A 21,639-nucleotide genomic window follows, 5' to 3' on the forward strand; every position below is an offset into this window, starting at 1 on the left:
CTGGGTTCTTCCGGTGAGGAACGAGGTGATCCATTCAAGTGCTTTTCCTTGTATTCCGATATTGCTGAGGCGTTGTAAAAGGGTGCTGTGGCAGACTGTGTCGAATGCTGCAGAGAGGTCGAGGAGGATGAGGGCGACTGTGTCTCCGTTGTCCAGGAGAGTTCGAATGTCGTCTGTTGCTGCGATGAGGGCGGTCTCAGTGCTGTGTTTTGCTCGGAAGCCAGATTGTGAGGAGTCGAGGGATTTGTTGGCTTCAAGGAAAGCGGTGAGCTGGTTGTTGACAGCTTTCTCGATTACTTTGGCCGGGAATGGAAGGAGCGAAATGGGGCGGTAATTTTTTAGTTCGGTGGGGTCCGCTGTGGGTTTTTTCAGAAGGGCGGTGAGTTCAGCGTGTTTCCAATTTTCCGGGAAGGTGGCGGAGTTGAAGGAGCAGTTGATGACGTCTCGGAGGTGCGGTGCCGGAGTCTGCTTTGTTGAAGATGTGGTGAGGGCATGGTGAGGGCATGGGTCTGTGGGGGATCCTGAGTGGATGGAGTTCATCAGGCGGATGGTGTCCTCAGTGGAGATTGGGTTCCAGTTCGCGGGGGGAGAGTGTTCAGCATGTGGTTGGGTGGGTTGGACTCCGGGTTGGTTGTCGAAGCTGTTGTGGATGTCTGCAATCTTGTTGTGGAAGAATGAGGCTAGGGAGTCGCAGAGGGCTTGAGAGGGGGTGATGTCGTTGGAGTTGGCCGAGGGATTGGAGAACTCCTTGACGATGTTGAAAAGTTCCTTGCTGTTGTGGGCGTTGTTGTCAAGTCGATCCTTGAATGCTGTTTTCTTGGCCTTTCGGATTAGTTGGTGGTGAGTGCGGGTGGCGTTTTTGAAGGCGTCCTTGGTGCTGGTGGTTGGATCTTTTTTCCAAGCTTTTTCAAGGGTGCGGCAGAGTTTCTTGGACTTCTTAAGATCATCGTTGAACCATGAGGCCTTCTTGTTGCCAGGTTTGCTTTGACGTTTTTTCAGTGGTGCTAAGGTGTCGGCGGTGTTGGATAACCATATGGTGAAGTTGGCGGCGGCTAGGTTTGGGTCCGAGGAGTGGGCTGGGGTGTTTAGAAGGAGCGATGAGGAGATCTGGTCGGTGGTGATTTTGTTCCAGTTTCTTTGCAGAGTTGGTTGGAGGTGGTTGGTGGGTTTGGGCTTGTTGAAGGTGAAGTGGACGCAGCTGTGGTCAGTCCAGAGGAGATCCGTAGTGTGGCTGACGGAGACATGATTGCTGGAGGTGAAGATGGGGTCGAGTGTGTGACCTGCGATGTGGGTGGGGGAAGTGACCAGTTGTTTAAGTCCGAGGTTGGCGAGGTTGTCCAGGAGGGTGGTGGTGTTGCGGTCGTTGATCTTTTCAAGGTGAAAGTTGAGGTCTCCCAGAAGGATGTATTCTTTGGAGGGGAGCGCGTGTGGAGTGATGAAGTCCGTGATGTCTTCACTGAATTTTGCGCGGGGTCCTGGTGGTCTGTAGAGGAGGGTGCCTCTGAGTGTGGTTTTGGGGTCGATGTGGATCTGGAAGTGAAGGTGTTCGGAGTTGGCGAGGTTGGCATCAGAGCTGGTTGAGATGCGGATTGATTTTTTATGGACGATAGCGATTCGTCCTCCTGGATCAGTGAATTGATTAGTGTTTTCTCAGTATTGAATGTAATGTGTTGGTGGATATTGCATTGGTTATGAATGATTTAATAATCATGGACAACCTGAAAAGTACCTCAAGATTTCTGGCAGCAAAGGGGAATTTCAGAGTGTCAAGGAAAAACTGAAGAGAGTCAGCCAGAGAAGAATTTGTTATTGAGAAGGGAAAGTAAAAGGCCTTTGTTTTAGAGTATGAGGGAACACAAGTTTCATAGTAGTGGGTAACTAATGATGAAATAGACCAAGGTTGATAATTTGGCCAGAGTATTTCTCACTGTGGAAGAGAGCAGCTCATGTAAAAAGCCCTATTACATCGCCAGTTCTCACAGTCCATTTATGCACTGTTCCAATGTAAGGTCTTGCAATGCCCAAGTAAGTAAGCACTGTAGAAATACTAGTATACCTTTTGTCCCAGGATGTAAAGCACCGTATCGAGTCCAGTAGAAAAAGAGCATAGCATTTAAAATGCCTCCGCCAGGGCAGTATATATACACTAGCAGCCTGCCCCAGCGTTGCCTGGGGCAGAAGGGGGCTGGGGGCAGCATTTCCGGATTGCGGCATAGTTGCCCGGGGCAGAAGGGGGCTGGGGGCAAAATTTCAGGCTTGGGTGCATTCCCAACCCGGGCCCCACCCGCCCCGACATTGCCCAGACCGCCGCCCGCCTCCCGCCCGCCTCCTGCCTCGCCTTAGCCTTTGCCTTACCCCGCCCGCCCCGACATTGCCCAGACCGCCTCCCGCCTCCCACCTCCCGCCTCGCCTTTGCCTTACCTGAACCGCCGCTCTTCCCCGCGCTCCGGACTTCACCGCCACTCCTTGCTGCTCATCACCGCTCCTCCCCGCCTGTCATCATCACGCATGTTGCCGACATCGCTAGGTCGCGGACAGCGCTACGTCGCGACCGGCGCTACTTTTAGAGGACTACTTTGTTTTTAAAGTTGAATTTTTTAATTTACGTTTTATTTTAATTTTATGCAGCCTATGTCCATCTACACACCCTGAGGATTACAACAATGTATTGGGTGTGTGGATTGGCGCTGTGGTTCCCGAGTTTACCTTGCCAAAAGGTTTCTGTTCTCTCTTTATAATAGTAGTATAGATTAGCTAGGCCAACATCCGCAATGCACCACTATAAAAAGTGTTATTGCCATGGCAGTTCAATGCTCCCTACAAGGTAAAATGTTACAGTCAAGCGATTAGCCATATTTTCCTCAACAATTAAAGTTAAATTGATGGGTGAGTATCCAGATCAACTTCCATGTAAAGCAACATAGACGGACCAGTTTGCAAAGTGTTCTGTTAGAGAAAGAACCATAGACAGGGTACTTGCCGCATTGCCAAGTGTTTAAAGTCAGAAATCTTTTCTTCCCATGAAAGACCTCTTGTCCCAAAGTTACTGCATGGGACTGCTGAGAGATATATTAGGTCAGCGATGGCATGCCCTACTGCAGGATAGAGAGAGCAAGTGTCAGTGGCTGGCTGGAGTGTACATGGATGCATTGGTGCCCTTATTCTACAGAACCTCTACGTTCATCCACCAAACTCAGCCCCATCCACTTTTCCTACTATTAGTGGAGCAGAAGAGTACCATGAGCCACAACACTCTTTTCTATTACACTTTTCTAAAGCACGTCTGCCATCTATTATAGATGAAGTAGCATATTTTCACAGATACCATATTGTTACAAACTACTTCTAAATCTATGTTGTCTCTTACAATGTATGTACAGGTATGACAAGTAGATAAATGAGCAGTAGAGTTTTTCAGGAAGCTTGTCATGACAAACCATATTGAACCCATTCTGTCTTTACACAGTGGCTTACAGAGCGAACCACACAAATGGAAGGTTGAATAAGTGTGAATGCAAATACATGAGTGGAAACACTGAAGACATATCAATACTGTAAATGGAGGGGAGGCGTGGCTTGAAGAGCCAAAATGGTGGATGCTCACTAAACCATTTCTGCGCCCAAACCCCATTATCTATCTCAATTATATCTGTTAAGGCAGCCATCGGCCCTCCTCCTCTATTGGATACTGCTCCTCTAGCGGTGGCAGTGCTACAGAGGTGTCTGCGGTCCTTCGGGTGGGTGCAGATGGGTGCCGGGACAGCAGTCTTGGCCTCCATGCCTTGTGGCACACTGAGGCCAGGCTTAATGTGAGGCCGCCTCATTTCCCACATGGTCGTCTAGGACGGGGTACCCTGCTCCCCTGGTGATGGTGATGCAGCGGAGAGTGTAGCGGCACCCCCCCTAGTTACGGTGTTTTGGCAGCCAGACCAGCCCCTCCCCTTCCCGCCTTGTTGGGCCCTGAGGACTTGTGGCCTGGGGGATGCCTACATCCCTGTGGGACTTTGCAGGCTGGGAGTGCTGTTGAGTGAGACTGTTGGGCAGTAGTGTGAGGCTGCCTGGGAGGCCCCCTAGATCCGGCGACATGTTGTGTGGTGGTAGAGGCAGCAACCCCAGTCCCAAAGCCAGTATTCCCAGGGTGATTTGAGGCATGGTCTTCTCACCCAGTGACCAGCCACCAGAGACTAAATCCTTGCTCTTCATCCCTAACAGGACAGGGATACTTGTAAGTGTGCCCTAGGGTTCCTGCAGCTGCAGTGCTGCCTGTGTCCCATCTGCGTCATCACCTGTTCCCAGCGTGCCAGCCTCCACGGACTTGGGGCCTGAACCAGCAGAGGCAGTGTGCCTGTGAGGAGCGGCTGGTGAGAGGCACCAGGGCATACTATTTTACATTTTGTATAACTGCCTGTCAGCTGTGCTTTGGACGTTGACCAGACAGCAGCAAAGTTGCTGAGGCATGAGGCGGGCCTGTGAGGTACCTCTCTGGGTATGCCCTCGAGATGTGCCTTCCTGGGTCTTTTGGAGTGTACCCCTGTGGAGAGATACTGTTGTCTGTTCTGGATCTACTCTAGCATGCCTGGGCTGGAGTGACTGTGCTTCCCGCTATGGAGGCCCACTTAAATTTATGCAACTGTTGTTCAGGGTCTGACGTCCTACCCCTGTCGGAATTGCCCTGCAATATCTTTTGCCACTAATAACTCTGTCACCTGGCCTGTATACTGCTGCTGTACTCTAATGTAGCACCTCTATGCCTGTGGGTCAACGTTGGCTCTTAAGATCTTTGTATGCCCTTCAGCTGTGCGTCTTTGCCCGGTGCACATCTAATTGAATTCTTACATGCATAATTGAGGGGCCTGACCGCTTCGATGCTTGGCACGACATTACATTGACTGTTGAAGTGCACTCTTTAGATTGGAGTCAGCTGCCTTGTGTACTTTACTGAGCACTCCTTGGCGCCACTTTGGTATACTCTGTGATTACCCTCCAGGTTACCCTTGCTCCAAATATATTTACTGAGCGGTTGCCGACCGTTTGCCCTCAGCTTGGTTGGAGCGCTTAAACCTGACTGGATTGCGTCCCACATTTTGGAAACTCCTTGCTGTCCCACAGCTCCTGGGCTCTCACCAGTGGCTTTCTGCATTCTCCTTATGGTCTGTTCTACTCGCTGGCTGATCATACTGTGTAGCACCTAATCATATAAAGGTGCTCACAAGTGGATCATTCTCTAAAGGCGAGTCCTATCCCCTTACTGGCTATGCTAGCACTTCCTCAGCAACCATGAGGATTCTTTGGTCCTGAGCTCATTCAACAACTTTGCACTCTTCAGCCCCACCCTCACTTGACCGCAGAAAGTGGGTGTCTTTGGAACATACAACCTTACCTACTACTTTTTAAAAAAAAATCTTTTTATTAATATAAACAAAGAAAATAAGGACGTATCAGGTGCAATACATTCAGTCACACAGTTAGATAAATAGTTTAAAGTATCAGGATAAATGTAGGAGGGCAATAGAGATTACTGAGACACTGACGCTTATAATCACTCGACAATATGCAGCTAAATACAATCTACGATACATCCTAAGCGTTACAGCCCTTAGACTCCGCCCACCCATAGAATCAGGATCATTAAGCTTGTACTGCCCCCAGATACTAAGACATAATCAGGATAAATGATGGATGTCTATGCATACAATAAAACAAAAAATAAACATCGCAAAACGCGCACACCCCCTCCCTGCACCTCTGCATGTAGCTTATGCTCGTCCCCAACTAGCAGAGTGCCTGTCGCCCGAATCTATTCTACAATAACTAAAAATAGTAAGTGGAGGAGGACCTTCGGTCAGGCCCCCAGCCCCCCCGCCACATCTCAGCTTCCCCTGTGTTTATGAATTCACTGAGTTCAATATTAAAAACACAAATCAGGGGAATCATTGTTCGCTTGTCCCGCCTCCCGCAACTGATGATATAAAATTGAGTCCCGCACAGCCACCAAATTCACTAATGTCATCAAGTAGTCATTTATTCTCAACCTTGGCCCGCCCGATCAGGCGCATGAATACTTCCCAGCCAGTCTGCCGCCGCCTCAGGAGAGTAAAAGAACCAGACTTTTGTGTTAAGTTCCACCCGGAGGCGAGCCGGAAACATCAAAGCATATTGTATCCCGTTGTCTCCGAATTCCTTTTTCACCGGCAAGAATCCCTGACGTTGTTTTTGAACCCATTGCGTAAAATTCAGATGGTAACGGATAAAATCTTCCACGATCTGAGCCGATGTTTGACCCTCTGACTCCTCCGGGATTCCCAGTATTCGAACGTTGTTTCGCCATTCCCGTCCTTCATAGTCAGTTAACTTGCTATCCACAAGAGTTCTCGAGGCCTGAAGCTCCCGCACCTCCTGTTTCAAGGAATTCACGCCATCTATTAATTTAGCTGTTTTAAGTTCCAGGGCTTTCGCTTTTTCATTCGGTTTTAAGACGTCTGCTCTTATTTGCCCCATCTCAAGCGTAACGGCATCCAATTTATGGTCCAAGGCTTGCATTCTCTGGCCCAGGGAGGAATGAACCCTACCAATAGCCTAGTGTAGGTTCATCACTGGTCAGCGCCATCTCTTCTCCCCCAGTGGTGTCAGTTTTCGTCTCTACCGGAGACCCTTTAAGCAGGATATATCGTTCCAAATTGTTCATTTGGGTCTTTCTAGTCCCTCTGAAGGAGCGGGTCTGGGTTTTACTCAGGTCGGTTTTGGGCACCATTTCGTTCACTGTGTCCACCTTCTGTGCCCACGTCTGTAAGCAAAATCCCGCTCCGATACTCTTTAATGGCCAGCGTACGATCCCACCGATTTTCCGGGACACACCAGGGCTGCCTCCGAGTTACGCCCGCATCAATCGGGCTGAGTTACAATCAGCATCCGGGCCGTCAACTCTCCGGGTTTCGTCATTCAGGGCGCTCCGATTGCAGCCGCCGTATTATTTTCATGCACCAGTATTGCTGCTATTTGGATTCGAGGTTCATCGTTAAAATCGAACGAATCTCAACTTCCATCCAGACCGACCGGTTCTTCCTGAACCCTTGTGGCCGATGTTGTTCAATTAGCTGCCGAGCGCTCCATCACTCGAGGCCCCGGCTCCAAAGCTGGTGCAGGCCACAATCTTAATGACGATGTTTCTCCATTCTCAAAGCTGGTGGATCACTCGGGATCACACGGTCAGGCGTCATTTTGACTCATCTATGCGGGGGCAGGGCATAGGCGCAGGATAAATAACAGGATCTTGTGGCAGGAGAAGGAGGTCGATGGAGCCGGGAGCCTAGGCGGCCATCTTGTTGCATACTACTTTTGATGACAAACTGGACATTGACCTGGCAGCCATAGAAAAATCCTGAGTATCATTAGAGACCAAAATTGATGCAGTGGTGACAGATCTCACTCTACTTTGTGATGATCACTGCAAATTAGACGACAAAGTCAGTTCTGCAGAGCAGTCGCTGGCTACTCTTCAGCCACAATCTCAGGATGTGCAGAACCAGCTGCACACACTATGTGATCAGGTTCGCTTCTTGGAGGAGAGGGGAGAGGATGTTGAGGGCTACTCTCACAGAAACAATATCCAAGTAGTGGACCTCCCTGAAAATGCATGCTGGGCCAGGCTGCAGTGACCTACTTAGAAGCATGGTTCCGCAGTTGTATTCCCTCCACATCCCTCTCGTCATTCTTCTCTATCGAATAGGTGCACCGAGTGCCAACGAGGAGGCCCGATCCTAGTACCTTGCTCAGGATGTTGATGGCCCATCTGCTATACTACAAGGACTGTGATGTAATTCTGAGAGAGGCCCGCAAGCTTGCCAATCCTGTGATGATTTTCCCAGACTGTACATTGGCAGTACAATGTCAGCAGAGTTCTTTGCTTGCTGTCAAATGCAGACTCCGGGAATACTCTCTTCTATTCCTGGCAAGGCTCCAGGATGTGGCAGATGGTAACTTGCTCTTCTTCACAGATTCAAAGGAGGCCTGGATAGAGCAGTTGTGGGTCAAGGGTGTTGCCTTGTTGCAGTCACTTGTAGAGGAGGTAATTGGTGTAGACAAGGGACCTCGCTACAGCAAATATTACAGCCTTTATGCTTGCCCAATCTGGATCAAGTTATACAAGAGAGGCGGGCGGTGCTGTAGGGGGCTGTGGCATTCCGAGACCCTGCTATCTTTGGACCCCTGACTGTGATGGCTCTAAATCCTATGGCAATGAGGGATCCTTCACATCCTGTTTTCCCCTACCTGGCTCCGCCATGCCACTCAACATGACTCCACAAATGCCAGACAATATTCATTAATTTGTTTCTGGTGATCGGTCACCTCTATGTTATCCATTCTCTACATATGCCCTTGCAGTAATCTACAATATCTTCACAACAGGTCCTGAATTGCTTCCCTAGAGTTGGAGTTATACACGCAATTTAGCACCTGCTACTTGTACTGATACAGCTCTTCAATGCATCTACATACAATTATCAAACATGAGCAATGGATGCTTTTCTGTGCTGCATGACCTTTATTACTCATATGCTGGCATGGCTGCAGGTGGAAATTTCTCTTTTCTAGTCCTGAAGTGTTGCATGAGTTCTGACACTATTGTGCATTTCTCATTTATTCCTGTGCTGTCTAGCTTTCTTGGTCCCTCTAATGCAAAATCTGTTAGGCCTAGTGTATTTGCTTTGCAGATCACACTGAGAACGCTATGACTTCTAAGCGTGAGCGCAAAATCCGTTCCGCTCGCGGATTTTCGGTAAATCCGCAATCCGCGAACTCCCGCGAATTTACCGAAAATCCGCGAGCGGAGGATTCGGGGGGCAAAAGTTCAAGCCTTCAATCTTGAACTTGTTGTTGTAACTACTTATCCTAAAATAGTTACAGTCCAGGATGATGGATGGACAGCTCACTAAAGGGACCCCTGCGCCCTTCGGGGCGATTGCATAGTAACACACACATGGCCGCTGGAACTAGTTGAAGCTCAAATTCAGTGACTCATTCATCAGCCCAAAAACAATCGTGAGCGTCGTTGAGGCTCGGCAGGTGTGCCGCCCTTCTTCCCAAATCTAACGTCAAAAATCAGCTGTGATGCTGGATAGAGGCCTTTGTATCCTTGACTTTCACAAGCGCAATCCTCGTGCTGTTCCTGTGACCAGGAGCTTCTTTCTCTTGATCTGCTGCTCTGATCGATCTCTGACCTTTTATACACACAAGAGGCATGTGAACTCGCATGGAAGCCCCACCCGTATGGCCCCGCTCACACACTCGCGGTGGCTGTGCATCGTCTTCCCGCCATTTACCCACTATGATGGACAGCTCACTCAAGGGACCCCTGCGCCCTTCGGGGCGATTGCATAGTAACACACACATGGTTGCTGGAACTAGTTGAAGCTCAAATTCAGTGACTCATTCATCAGCCCAAAAACAATCGTGAGCATCGTCGAGGCTGGGCAGGTGTGCCTTCTTCCCAAATCTACCGTCAAAAATCAGCTGTGATGCCGGATAGAGGCCTTTGTATCCTTGACTTTCACGAGCGCAATCCTCATGCTGTTCCTGTGCCCAGGAGCTTCTCTCTCTTGATCTGCTGCTCTGATGGGTCTCTGACCATTTATACACACAAGAGGCACTTGAACTCGCACAGAAGACCCCCCCCATTAAAAAAATCCGCGAAATCCGCAAATTTGCGGATTTTGCGGATCCGCAAATCCGCGGATCGTGGATCCGCGAAATCCGCCCATGCTTAATGACTTCCCCAATCACCATGCATTGGGTGTTTTGCACCCTTGTACACTCTAAATGCTGCCACCTGTCCCCTTCCACAGCTCGTCTTCACTGGCATCAGCTGTTAACAAGTTTTGACTGGAACCTGTTATTCTACCACTGTCAATGATATTATGAGTTTTCCTTTGTTGACTTCCATTAGTATTCAGTTGTTGCCCACACCTGCCCTAACTCTAACCATGGGCTCCTAGGTGAGCCATGTACAACTTCTGAGTTCAGAGCCAGATACCATTCCTTAGATACTCATCATAATGGCTGACACTAATATACTTACCTGGAAGATTTGAGGCATGCACTCTACTTATGCTGTGTACTCTTATCTGCACCATCAGGCAACACACATAGCATTTTTACAAGAATCCAAACTCACTAGAGCAGAGGCTGTGAGTTTGCAGAAACACTGAAGGGGTCATGTATTCTTTACTAACTATTCCACATACGATTGTAGGGTTCTAGTGTGGATAAGAGCTGGGGTCGCCATCATTGCTAAAGCCACAGTAATAGACCCGGAGGGCATATTTGAGGGCCGTCATATGTTGTGTGGAGCAATATTTGCTCCTCATTCTGAACAGGCAGTCTTCCTGCATACTCTATCCAGACTACTGTTGCGTAGGAGTGGACTCTGTTGGGTACTTGGTGGGAACGCTAACAGTGTCCTGAACGTTGCTTTGGACTGCTTCTACACTCCTCTCCATCGCACTACTGCCATTTCAAATTAACACACACTGTCTGGCTGGATAAATCACTGGAGCCTACTAGATGTCTGGCAATTGTGCAATGCCTTAAAAAGGCTTATTTGTTCTATTCACATCCTCACGACCTCCTTGTCCAAATAGATGACACTGTTAGCATACCAGATTTAGTTCCCTATGTCGCTTTCATTGATTACATCAGAAGAACCTACTCCGACCATGAGTCAGAACACCTGTGCCTATGCTGGGATGGCTGCCCTTTTCCAACGTGCTGCTTACAAGTGGTGACGCTGGAGGATCCTCCTTTTTGAGCCTCCCTCAGAAATAGCAAATTGGAATACTTTGAAATTAATGGCGACACTGCTTCCTCTCAACGGGTTGAGTGGGATGCCTCCAAGGTGCCTACCAGAGAACATTGCCTGGGTAGTGACCTGAATATGCACCAAAAGGTTGACAGTGAGATCTTCCAAGTGGAGAAGGCACGTCTCAGCTTTGAGATGCTGGAGAAATCTTCTGCAGAGGGCAAGGAGTGCCTAAACCAAGTGTATTTTGAAAATGCTGCATTACTAGATACTGGGATACTGCTCCTTCCCCTTCCTTGTGTAGTATGGCTTCTGCATTTGACCCTACATATCACAGTTATTGTGATCAGATAGTCAAGATTTTTTCCTGGCACCCATTTGAAGAGACGTCTTTCCAAAATTGTTTAAACAGTATTAAATCTGGGTCTACTCTTGATCCTTTGCCTATCAACATCCTCTGTCAGCTCTCTGCCACATCTAAAGGCGTCCCTATAGATCTTCTTAACGCCTCTATGCGGGAGGCCTTGGTACCCCCCGAGTGGAAGCGAGCCATGGTCATCCCTTTGTTGAAAACGGCTGGAGCAGATCCTTCTGTACTATCTAACTTTAGACCTATATGTCTGCTTCCAACTTTCTCCAAAATTTTGGAGAAACATATCAATACTCAACTGACACAACACATAGACAAAGTTGGCTTTCTTCATTATTCACAATCCGGGTTCAGAGCCAACTGTTTAACTGAAACCGCTCTGCTTGGGGTTACTGAGAAACTGCGCTAGCATTTAGATCAAGGGGAAACTGCGGCACTTATTCTATTAGATTTGAGTGCCGCATTCGACACTGTGTCGCATAACATCTTGCTTAACGCCCTTAGGTCTCTTGGGCTGGACGGCACTGCCCTATCCTGGTTTGCTTCATTCCTTGATGGTCGCACTTTTCAAGTCTTTTCTGCTAAGGCATCATCCAAGATCTGCGTATCAGCATATGGAGTCCCACAGGGATCCATTTTAAGCCCCCTGCTCTTCAACATCTACGTCAGACCTCTGGCAGAGATTGTGGAAGAGGCGGGTCTTTCCCTATATTCGTATGCGGATGATACGCAGATTGTTTTTTCGCTTTCCACCACTAAAGACGCTACGACATCTGCCCTTCAGTGCGGCCTACGGCAAATGACAGAGTGGATGCGCTTTAACTTTTTGAAGTTAAATGGGGATAAGGCTGAGGTCCTTATCCTGGGCAAGCACAAGGACCTATGGAGCCCTCACCACTGGCCTCAAGAAATGGGTTCCTTTCCCCTACCTATCACCCATGTCCATAATCTGGGCATCATTATTAATGATAGTCTCTCTATGAGACAACAGGTGGCAAATGTTGCTGCCATCTGTTTTACGATCTTGAGGTGGCTTCGTAAGATCATTTGGATGCTTCCTGCCTCAATCCAATGCACGGTAGTCCAGGCACTCATCACCTCTCGCCTCGATTACGGCAATGTTCTCTATCTCGATAGCTGCCAAACGGTATTGAGAAAGCTACAGGTAGTCCAGAACTCTGCAGTATGCCTACTTTGTCTAGTTCCTAGACAGGCTTCCATCTCGCCGTATTTACATGACCTTCACTGGCTTCGAATTGATCAAAGAATTAAATTTAAAACTCTGTGTTACATCTTTAAAATCAAACAAGGTGTGGCACCAACATATCTGCAAGAGCTCATCCATCCTTACATTCCTTCTCGTCCCCTGCGCTCCACAGCCCACGGAGACTTCAGGATTCCCAGATTTAAACTTGAAAGAATTGGAGGCCGTTCCTTTTCTTGTCTTGGCCCCAAAATCTGGAATTTTCTTCCGGTGTCCTTGAAGAATGACCCGTCCTATCTCAGTTTTCGAAGAAATCTTAAAACTTGGCTCTTTTAGTAGCAAATGGTTCTTGACTGCTCTTTTTCTAGCAATTTGTGTGCTAGGCGCCGGGAAACCCTTTTTTGGTAGCTGTGCGCGTTACAAAACAAATTTAATAATAATAATAATAATTGTTGCCTTAATTATGCAGCTCATTCTGAAAAGACACACTCTGAGGTGGACAAATCAGGAGCACTACTTACCTGGCTTCTCTGGCCAGATCAGCCACAATGTGCCATATGAGTAGAGTCTTGTCTCTCTTTCATGTGCAGAGGGATATACATGCTGCATTCATGTGGCATTTTACTTCCCTATACACATTGCCATTCACTGCATCGGCTGAGGAGGTCAACTCCTTTTTAGGTCGAGCAGACCTACCCTCAATGCGTGAGCATTGAAGGTGTCTGCTTCAGACCTATTGTGGCCCGTATTTAGGAATGTGGACAGCTACCAGACGCGCGCTTTGACGAGGTCAGATTTCACCTCGGGAGCGAGCGTCTGATAGCTGCGCATGCGCGGTGCAAAGCCCTTGCTCACACACAGACACAGGCAGCCCCCACCCCTCTGCATGCACGCACGCACACACACACAGGCGCGCGCATTCACACGCAGGCATACGGCACACATACAGGCACACTATCCCCAACCTCGCATTCTCTCTCAATCACACACAGTCACGCATGCGCACACACATTCCCTCGCGCACACACGCGCGCACACCCTCCCACCCCCCCCACAGGCATACACACAGGCACGCACGCACTTCACATTAGCCCTGGGCCCCACTCACCGACTGCGCTCTTCCGGCGGGGCTCCTCACGGCGCGGCGCCTTTCCTCATCTAAATCGGGGCTCCCTCAGGTCAGAGGAGCCCCGCAACAGGCGCCACACTCCTCCTTCGCCCCGGCCCCCTCCTGGGGACCCGGGTTACCCCGGACGGCAGGGCGTTCCATGCGCCGGCAGCTCGCGGACCTCGGGAGGCGGGACTTCCGGTCGGCCGCGAGCGGATTGGCCGGCCGGGCAAGAGCTTCCGGGTCGCCGCGGGCAGCGTGGCGGCCCCTATAATATTTTTGTTTTTGTTGCTGGCTTGTGTCAATTGGAGTTTATTCCGTTGGGGTTAACAGAACAAGAGGTGAGATTGTGACAAGAGTTAAAACAAAGATGTTAACACTTGCGAAAGGCATCTCCTCTCCCATACATTGAGTACATCAAGTTAGAACATACTATACATACTTTGTCAGTGCAAGTCATTGTAGACGGTTCATAGACATCTGTATAGATTAACACTATGGGCATTTTATATACACCTGCTATATTGAGACCAGGCTGTGAGACACGTGTTTAGATACCGGTCCATCTAGCATCTGCATATGTAATGAAAATGTCAGTATTGAACACACAGGGTTAAATATGGAACTACTAGAGCAGGTTTTCCTCTCGGGTAATGCAGGCTCAGATTAATTCCGACATGTGAATTATTGGGGCATTGTGGGGCTGTGCAAATCAGGCGTGCCGATGAGATGGAAGTGTTTGAGATTCTCTCCAGTCATCGCTATTCCAGTAGAGTCCATCCTCGCCATTACTACTGCCTTTAGACAATGTTTAGGCTCAAAATTAAATCATTCCTCTGCTATATAAATGAATAAATATTTATTTAATCGTTCATAATATATCCATTTTTTTCATATTTAACAACAAAAATATGTTTTGTGCCGTAGTTCCATCTTGGACAGAAAGTCTGGTGCGGTCCTTATTTGAAGTGCACTTTCACTCCACCATAAACAAGCTTTGCCAAAGCCAATAGGTCTCGCCTCTGGGGTCTATTGGCTTCGCCACGGGTTGTTAGGGATGCTGCAGAGTATCCCCAATGCAGAGGATCATGGATAAAGAGAAGAACATAGGGGCTGTGATGTCATCACCACACACGTGCCTACATGATAACACGTGCTGTTATTTTCTTTAGGTAGAGTCTAAGTCAGCGCCGCCCACTACCTATTTCTAACAGGGACCTCATATTTCACACTTAACTCTGCATTTGGCTTGTTAACCTTCTGCGCTATCTCGAGCACACTGAAGTGGGCTTTGGTAGGGTTTAAGGTCACTTCCTTTTTTATAGCCACCAATACTATTGAAGATATTGTAACAGACAAAGACAAGAAACAGACAGGAGGAGAGGCGCATGGGGTGATATCGACTTAGACTCAAATCTCTGCCAGACTCCAGTTATATACTTTCCTGTGTGTGTGGTGTTTACACAAAACCCATCAGCCTCCCTCCCATTCGTCAAACCCATCAGCCTCGCAGCACCAGACTTCACGTGCAGTTCATGTTATCCAGTCGTGTGAGACGCGCGTAGCCTCGCACCGATTTGCTCCCAAGGAATCCCTTCCGCTCCCCCCAAACCTCCCAAACCACCGTTTGTCGCACGCATCAGACCCGCCACAGCGAGAGCTTCAGACTTCAAAGGAATGCTCTCCCCTGCCCCCCTCTACACAATGCCAGTTATCTCCCTCCCTTATCCGAATTGGCGAGGAACCCTGTGATCTACTACCAAGGCACTGGGGCTGACTTGACTGTCTGACCCACACATCACCCAGGTGTTCCGTCTATCTGGGTTAGCTGCAGCGCCTCCCACTTCCTACCCTGCTTTATGCCACTGCGTTTTTTTAGTGCTTACACATTCCTAATGGCACCTCTGGGTGCCTCTCCTCGCTTCAGCCGCCACTCCAGCCTCAGACCGTGCGTGTATTTCCAATGCTTAGGTAACATCCTCGGGCAGCTGCTGCTTGTTAACTTCTTGTGTCCTGTACATTTATAACTATTGTATATAATAACATGGTTCATACATTTATACATTTGTATTTTGTTCAGAAAATAAGGCTTTACTCTTGTGTTAAAGAATCTTCATTCAATTAAAAAAAAACATTCACATCTTAAATATGAAGCAAATTATTTTTTGTTGTTGCATAAATTGAGACAGTAAAATATAATTTACTGTGTTGTGGTGTTCACCAGGTAATTTTAATTATTAACATTACATTGATATAAAACAAGTTCTAGTTGATCATCTTCTCTGCTCCCCTGTACCTCTCACCTTCCCGGGAAGTGTTCCACTGAGATCACAGAACACTGAGAAGGCGGTATGGGCTACACATACTATGATTGACTACAAGCTCCTGTTAACACAAACTTGCTTTCATCTACTGAAGGCAACATACATGCATGTTCTAAATCAGTGGGAGCATGCCAGGGGACAGTTCCTCGAGTTGATTATACACTGTGCACTTCGTAGCAAGTTACATGATAGCTCATTGGAGCAACAACTGCCTGCCAAGGTTAAATGATTTCTTTTCATTGTGAAATCCAAAAATGAGACTTCACGTGAAATGTCTCTTCCCCCCCCCCCGTAACCCCTCCCACACCCACCTTGACTTCTGCCCCACCCCGGCCTGGAATTACAGTGGCTGCCTGTACATGCCCACCAAACCTCTGAGCAACCCACTTTTTTTTAAAAGTCATGATTGTCCCCAAATGGGAAACTGGCTAATGCCCAAATTGGTTTTCCAAAAGCCAAAATGTTCCAAATTCCTATAAAATACTGAACCACTTCTTAGTGATTTCTCCTACTAAGGCGCAGGTTTGCAGGGAAAAAGCCAAGTACACGCATGCATTTTTATGTTGCCGCACGACTTACACTGCTGCACGCATCACTCAGTACCACTGAATGCCACAGCACCCCTCAACGCTCCACAGCACCCTTCAACGCCACAGCACCAATCAATTCCACAGCACCACTCAATGCCACAGTATCCCTCAGCGCCACAGCATCACTCAACGCCACAGCATCACTCAACGCCACAGCATCACTCAGCGCCACAGCATCACTCAGCGCCACAGCATCACTCAGTGCCACAGCACCACTCAATACCACAGCACCACTCAATACCACAGCACCACTCAACACCACAGCACCACTCAACGCCACAGCATCACTCAATGCCACAGCATCACTCAAAGCCACAGCATCACTCAGCACCACTCAACACCATAGCACCCCTCAACGCCACAGCACCACTCAATGCCACAGCACCACTCAACGCCACAGCACCACTCAACGCTACAGCACCATTCAACGCCACAGCACCACTCAACGCCACAGCACCACTCAACGCCTCAGCACCACTCAACGCCACAGCACCACTCAATGTCACAGCATCACTCAACGTCACAGCATCACTCAACATCACAGCATCACTCAACGTCACAGCATTCCTCAACACCACAGCATCACTCAATACCACAGCATCAGTCAACGCCACAGCATCACTCAGCACCACTCAATGCCACAGCACCACTGAATACCACAGCATCACTCAGCACCACTGAATACCACAGCATCACTCAGCACCACTGAATGCCACAGCATCACTCTGCACCACTGAAGGCCACAGCATCACTCAGCACCACTGAAGGCCACGGCATCACTCAGCACCACTGAAGGCCACAGCATCACTCAGCACCACTGAACGCCACAGCATCACTCAGCACCACTGAACGCCACAGCATCACTCAGCACCACTGAACGCCACAGCATCACTCTGTGCAACCATTCAACAACAACTGGTTCTAATATGTTCTCTCAATGTTTCAAGCTTTATTACAAATGTCACAAAAAGATGTTAATATTTCACTGCTGTTCTTGGATTTTCATCACAATAAAATACACTGAACATAATCTTCCCTAAAGTTATTTTCAAAAGTTTAAGCTATTGCCATTATAAATTACAATAACTTTTATTTAAGTATTAATTATTTTAAAAAATCAAAGCCATTGTTATTTGTAATATTAATACATCTAAGTCATGTAAATACAACACATATTGCATTACAACTGCTATAGGTGTCACGTTCGCGAAAGTTAAAACCATTGTAAATGACAAAGCTATTAATTTCGCTATTTTCAAAACCAACACATAAATAAAATATTTGTCATTTACAATACCAATAGCTCAAACTTTCCTAATGCGAGACCTATTGCATTGCAAATGCTTGTTAAGTATTGTGCTTGTCCCCCGGGTGCTACTAGAACAGAGGGAAAAAGTTAACAGCAACACCACTCTTTTTGAGATTACAAAGACTATAAGCATTCTTGCATCTAGCAAGACTCCAGGCACAGAGAGGTTTCCTGAATTTTGTAAAAAAGAAGCTTCCCTCCTCGCCCCATGCTCGAAGACACTATACGACGAGACTGTGTCGGCTGCTTGTCTTCCACCCTCACCTCGCAAAGCTCTTCCTATCCCTATCCCTAAACCTGGGAGAGATCCCACTGCATTGGAGTCTTATCGACCACTTGCAGTCATCAATGCAAATTACCCAATTCTCACTAAGATCCTAGCAGATCGTACGCCCCCTCCCACCCCTAGTCCCAAAGCTGGTCCATCCAGATCAAAATGAGTTTGTGCTGGCCAGAAATTCTTCCCTCAACTTGTGCAGGTTCTTTCGCCTACTGGAGTGTGCCTCCGCAGTCTGGCACCAGGCAGGTTCCATAGTATGAGATTTAGAAAAAGCCTTTGCTTCACTGGCGTGGACCTACTTGTTTGAGGGGCTTCTGAAATATGGTCTGGGAGCCCGCTTCATTCTCCAATAAAACTCTTTTATATCCAACCTTCTGTTAGGGTAAAAATGGGCTGTCTCATTTCTGGCCCTAAATCGATTAACAGTGGCACCCGTCAGGCTTGTCCACTGTCCCCATTAAATTTTTCTTTAGCAATCGAACCTTTGGTTCATGCCCTCCTTATGCAGGGACAACAATGGGGCATTATGTTAGATAATGGAACTCATTCAGCCTCACTCTACATGAACAATATTCTTCTATACCTTAGGGAGATCCATGACTCTCCATCAGACATAGAGCTAACACTCAGTAAGTTTGCATTTGTATTGGGTCTCAAAGTGAAATGAGCTAATCATACTTCTTCGCATTGTCCACTTTTCTGGCCCTTAAAATAAATGGTGCCCTCTTATGCTAGCAACCTGTCACTTTCCGCTAGTTATGTATAAGAATATATCAGAGCCCTACGGACCTCCTGTATGGTAATATTACATGGGCAGTGACCTCACTGAGGGCACAGATTACTTTCTGGTGCACCCTACCGATTTAAGTGGCATGCCGCATAGCCCTCAAGAAAATGGTGATGTTACTGTGCCTACTGTATTTTGCTGCTAATCTCCCTCTTTATGTCACTAAGCCATTCTTTCGCTCACTCCAACAATTGACAGGGTATCTTATCTGGCATGGTACACAACATAGGGTTGCACTCACTACGCTTTACCTTCCGACTGATCAGATGGATTTAGGAATCCCAAAGTTTGAGCTCTACTATCTGGCCTCTCAGCTGCAGTGGGTGGCCAGATGGTTATCAGGCTGCAAGCTAGATGGCACAGCAACAGCCTCCCCCATGGGAATGAACACGTCTACCACACCTTTTTCATCTCTTTTCCAAAACAGTATTGCCCTGTTCCCGTTTCATGCTGGTTGCATGTTGCTGAGTCCAAAGAAGCCTTTTTCTTACCCGTGTTGTGATGCTGTATGTATGTTCCGACGCTCCGGCTGCTTGGTGCACATAGAGGTAGCTTGGGGCCATATGTATCAAGCCTTTTGTGAATCGCAAAGGCCTTTTTGCATGTTTTAGGATGTATGAAACATTCGCAAAATAAGGAATAGCAAAGTTTTGCGATTCCTTATTTTGCCATAGCATTTAAGGAATCGCAATTTTGCGATTCCTTAAATGCTATGTATGAAGCTTTTAAGAATTGCGATTTCAGGTTTAGAAATCGCAAATTATCACCAACTTGTAGTTGGTGGTAATTTGCGATTTCTTGTAAATATGCACAATTGTGCATGTGTGAGGGTGGCATTTGATGCACATACATGCCCTTTGGGCATGTATGTGCGCCATATGCACACACATGTAATTTACAGGGGTGCAGCAGGGTGTCCTTGAGACACCCCTGCACCCTTGCAATAATTCTCAAATTGCGATTAGCAAATTGCGAATTCGCAATTTGAGAATTATTTGGAAATCATTCCTATGGGCCTCCTGGCCCATAGGAATGCATTGGAAATTATTCCTTAATAGCGAATTCGCAAAATGCGATTTCGCAGTTAAGGAAGCTTAAGAAATCGCTAATGAAAAGCGATTTTCTTCATACATACCATTTTGCGATTCCTAAATAGCGATTCCTTAAAAATCGCTATTTAGGAATCACAAAATGGAACTATGATACATATGACCCTTGGTCACTTCCATAGGAGAGGTGAGCCTTTGGCATGAAGTGGGACTCCATACCCTTGGTGATCTTTATAAGGAAGGCGTTCTCCTTCCAATGAAAGAACTTATCACAGTTGCGGCCTTCATCCAGGTCAACTTCTACTATACAATTCATTTACTTGGGTGTTGGGGTGCACTGGGGTGCAATTCATCAGAACCACTTGATGCATCTAGTGATTCAATATTTGCATGTCATGGGTTTGGGCTGTCATCTAACAAAATGGTTTGTTAGCTCTTTACATCCCTTTGCCACCATTGGGACCGTGAGCTGGGTCGTTCCTGTTCAGGCAAAAAGTGACAGAGCATCCTGGCATACCCTGACTTGGTGTCCCACAACGCTTGTTTCAAATTAATTCATTAGTACATAATACATAGGGCCTACCTCACTCCAGACAAAATCAACCACTATATTTACTGTATAGATGCTGTTTGCCCCTGATGCCTCTTGGCAGAAGCTGATTTCCTGTATATGTTCTGGATGTGCCCCGCACCCTCCTAGTACTGGCTGGGTATCTCAGCTCTCTTAGCCGCTGTCCGGGGAAACCCTCGCCATACCAAAAAGAGCAAAGTATCTGAGCAGTTCTTGGACCTGGCTATTTTACTAGCTAAGCGTTTCATTACTCGCAGCTGGGAATCGCCCACCCCCCTACACTCTCTGCCTGGGCGCACTCCATGGATGCCTGTGCTGGGGCTGAGAGCACCACCCTACACCGGGAGGATATTAGGGGCCTGAGTAAATACCCCATCTCTGCCAGCTGGGACGCCCTGCTGTTTGATCTATGGTCTTCTTTGAAGGATGATACTCTCGCTCATTGATGTCCCTAGCCCTATGCCCAACCGCGGTTCTTCATTTTTCCAGATTGCCGCATTCATTTCTGAGTGATGATGTCTGAAGGAAGCTATAGCATGTCACCTTTAACTTTTTATTGACAATCATATTTCAATAATGATATTTTAAGGCTGCTTTTAACTATTATTGTTGTGCATTTAATGTGCTTTTATGATTTTCACACAAGAAATCGAATTAAGCTTTATTGAATTGAATTGACTTGAATTGAGTGATGTTGTCCACCCCTCCAGTACAATTAACATGTATTTCCATGCTCTGATATTGTACCGGCGGATGTATGACGTTACAACGCGAAATATTACGCGCACTCTGTTACAACACATTTTTTACAACGCAGGATCCATTACATCGCATGGCTTTACAACGCATGACATTACATAGCAGATGCTATTACAACGCATGCCATTACAATGTAAGTATAGGTAAGTATATTATTTTTTTAAAAAATTTAATTAATTTAAATTTAATTATTTTAATAAATTAAATTATTTTTAAATAATTATTTTGTACATATATTACTTTAAGTTTATTTTAAAAAGAACTATTAATAATAAAGAACTATTTTTTAATAAATAATAAAATTATTAAAATTAATTTTTAAAATTATAATAAAAGATTTATTTTAAAACTAAACCCTAAAAATACCCCTGTACCCCAAAACCCAAACCCAGCCATGAAACCTAAAAATACCCCTGTACCCCAAAACCCAAACCCAGCCCTGAAACCTAAAAATACCCCTGTACCCCAAAACCCAAACCCAACCCTGAAAGCT

Source organism: Lissotriton vulgaris, chromosome 7 (genome assembly GCF_964263255.1).
Source record: "Lissotriton vulgaris chromosome 7, aLisVul1.2, whole genome shotgun sequence".
Taxonomy (NCBI): Eukaryota; Metazoa; Chordata; class Amphibia; order Caudata; family Salamandridae; genus Lissotriton; species Lissotriton vulgaris.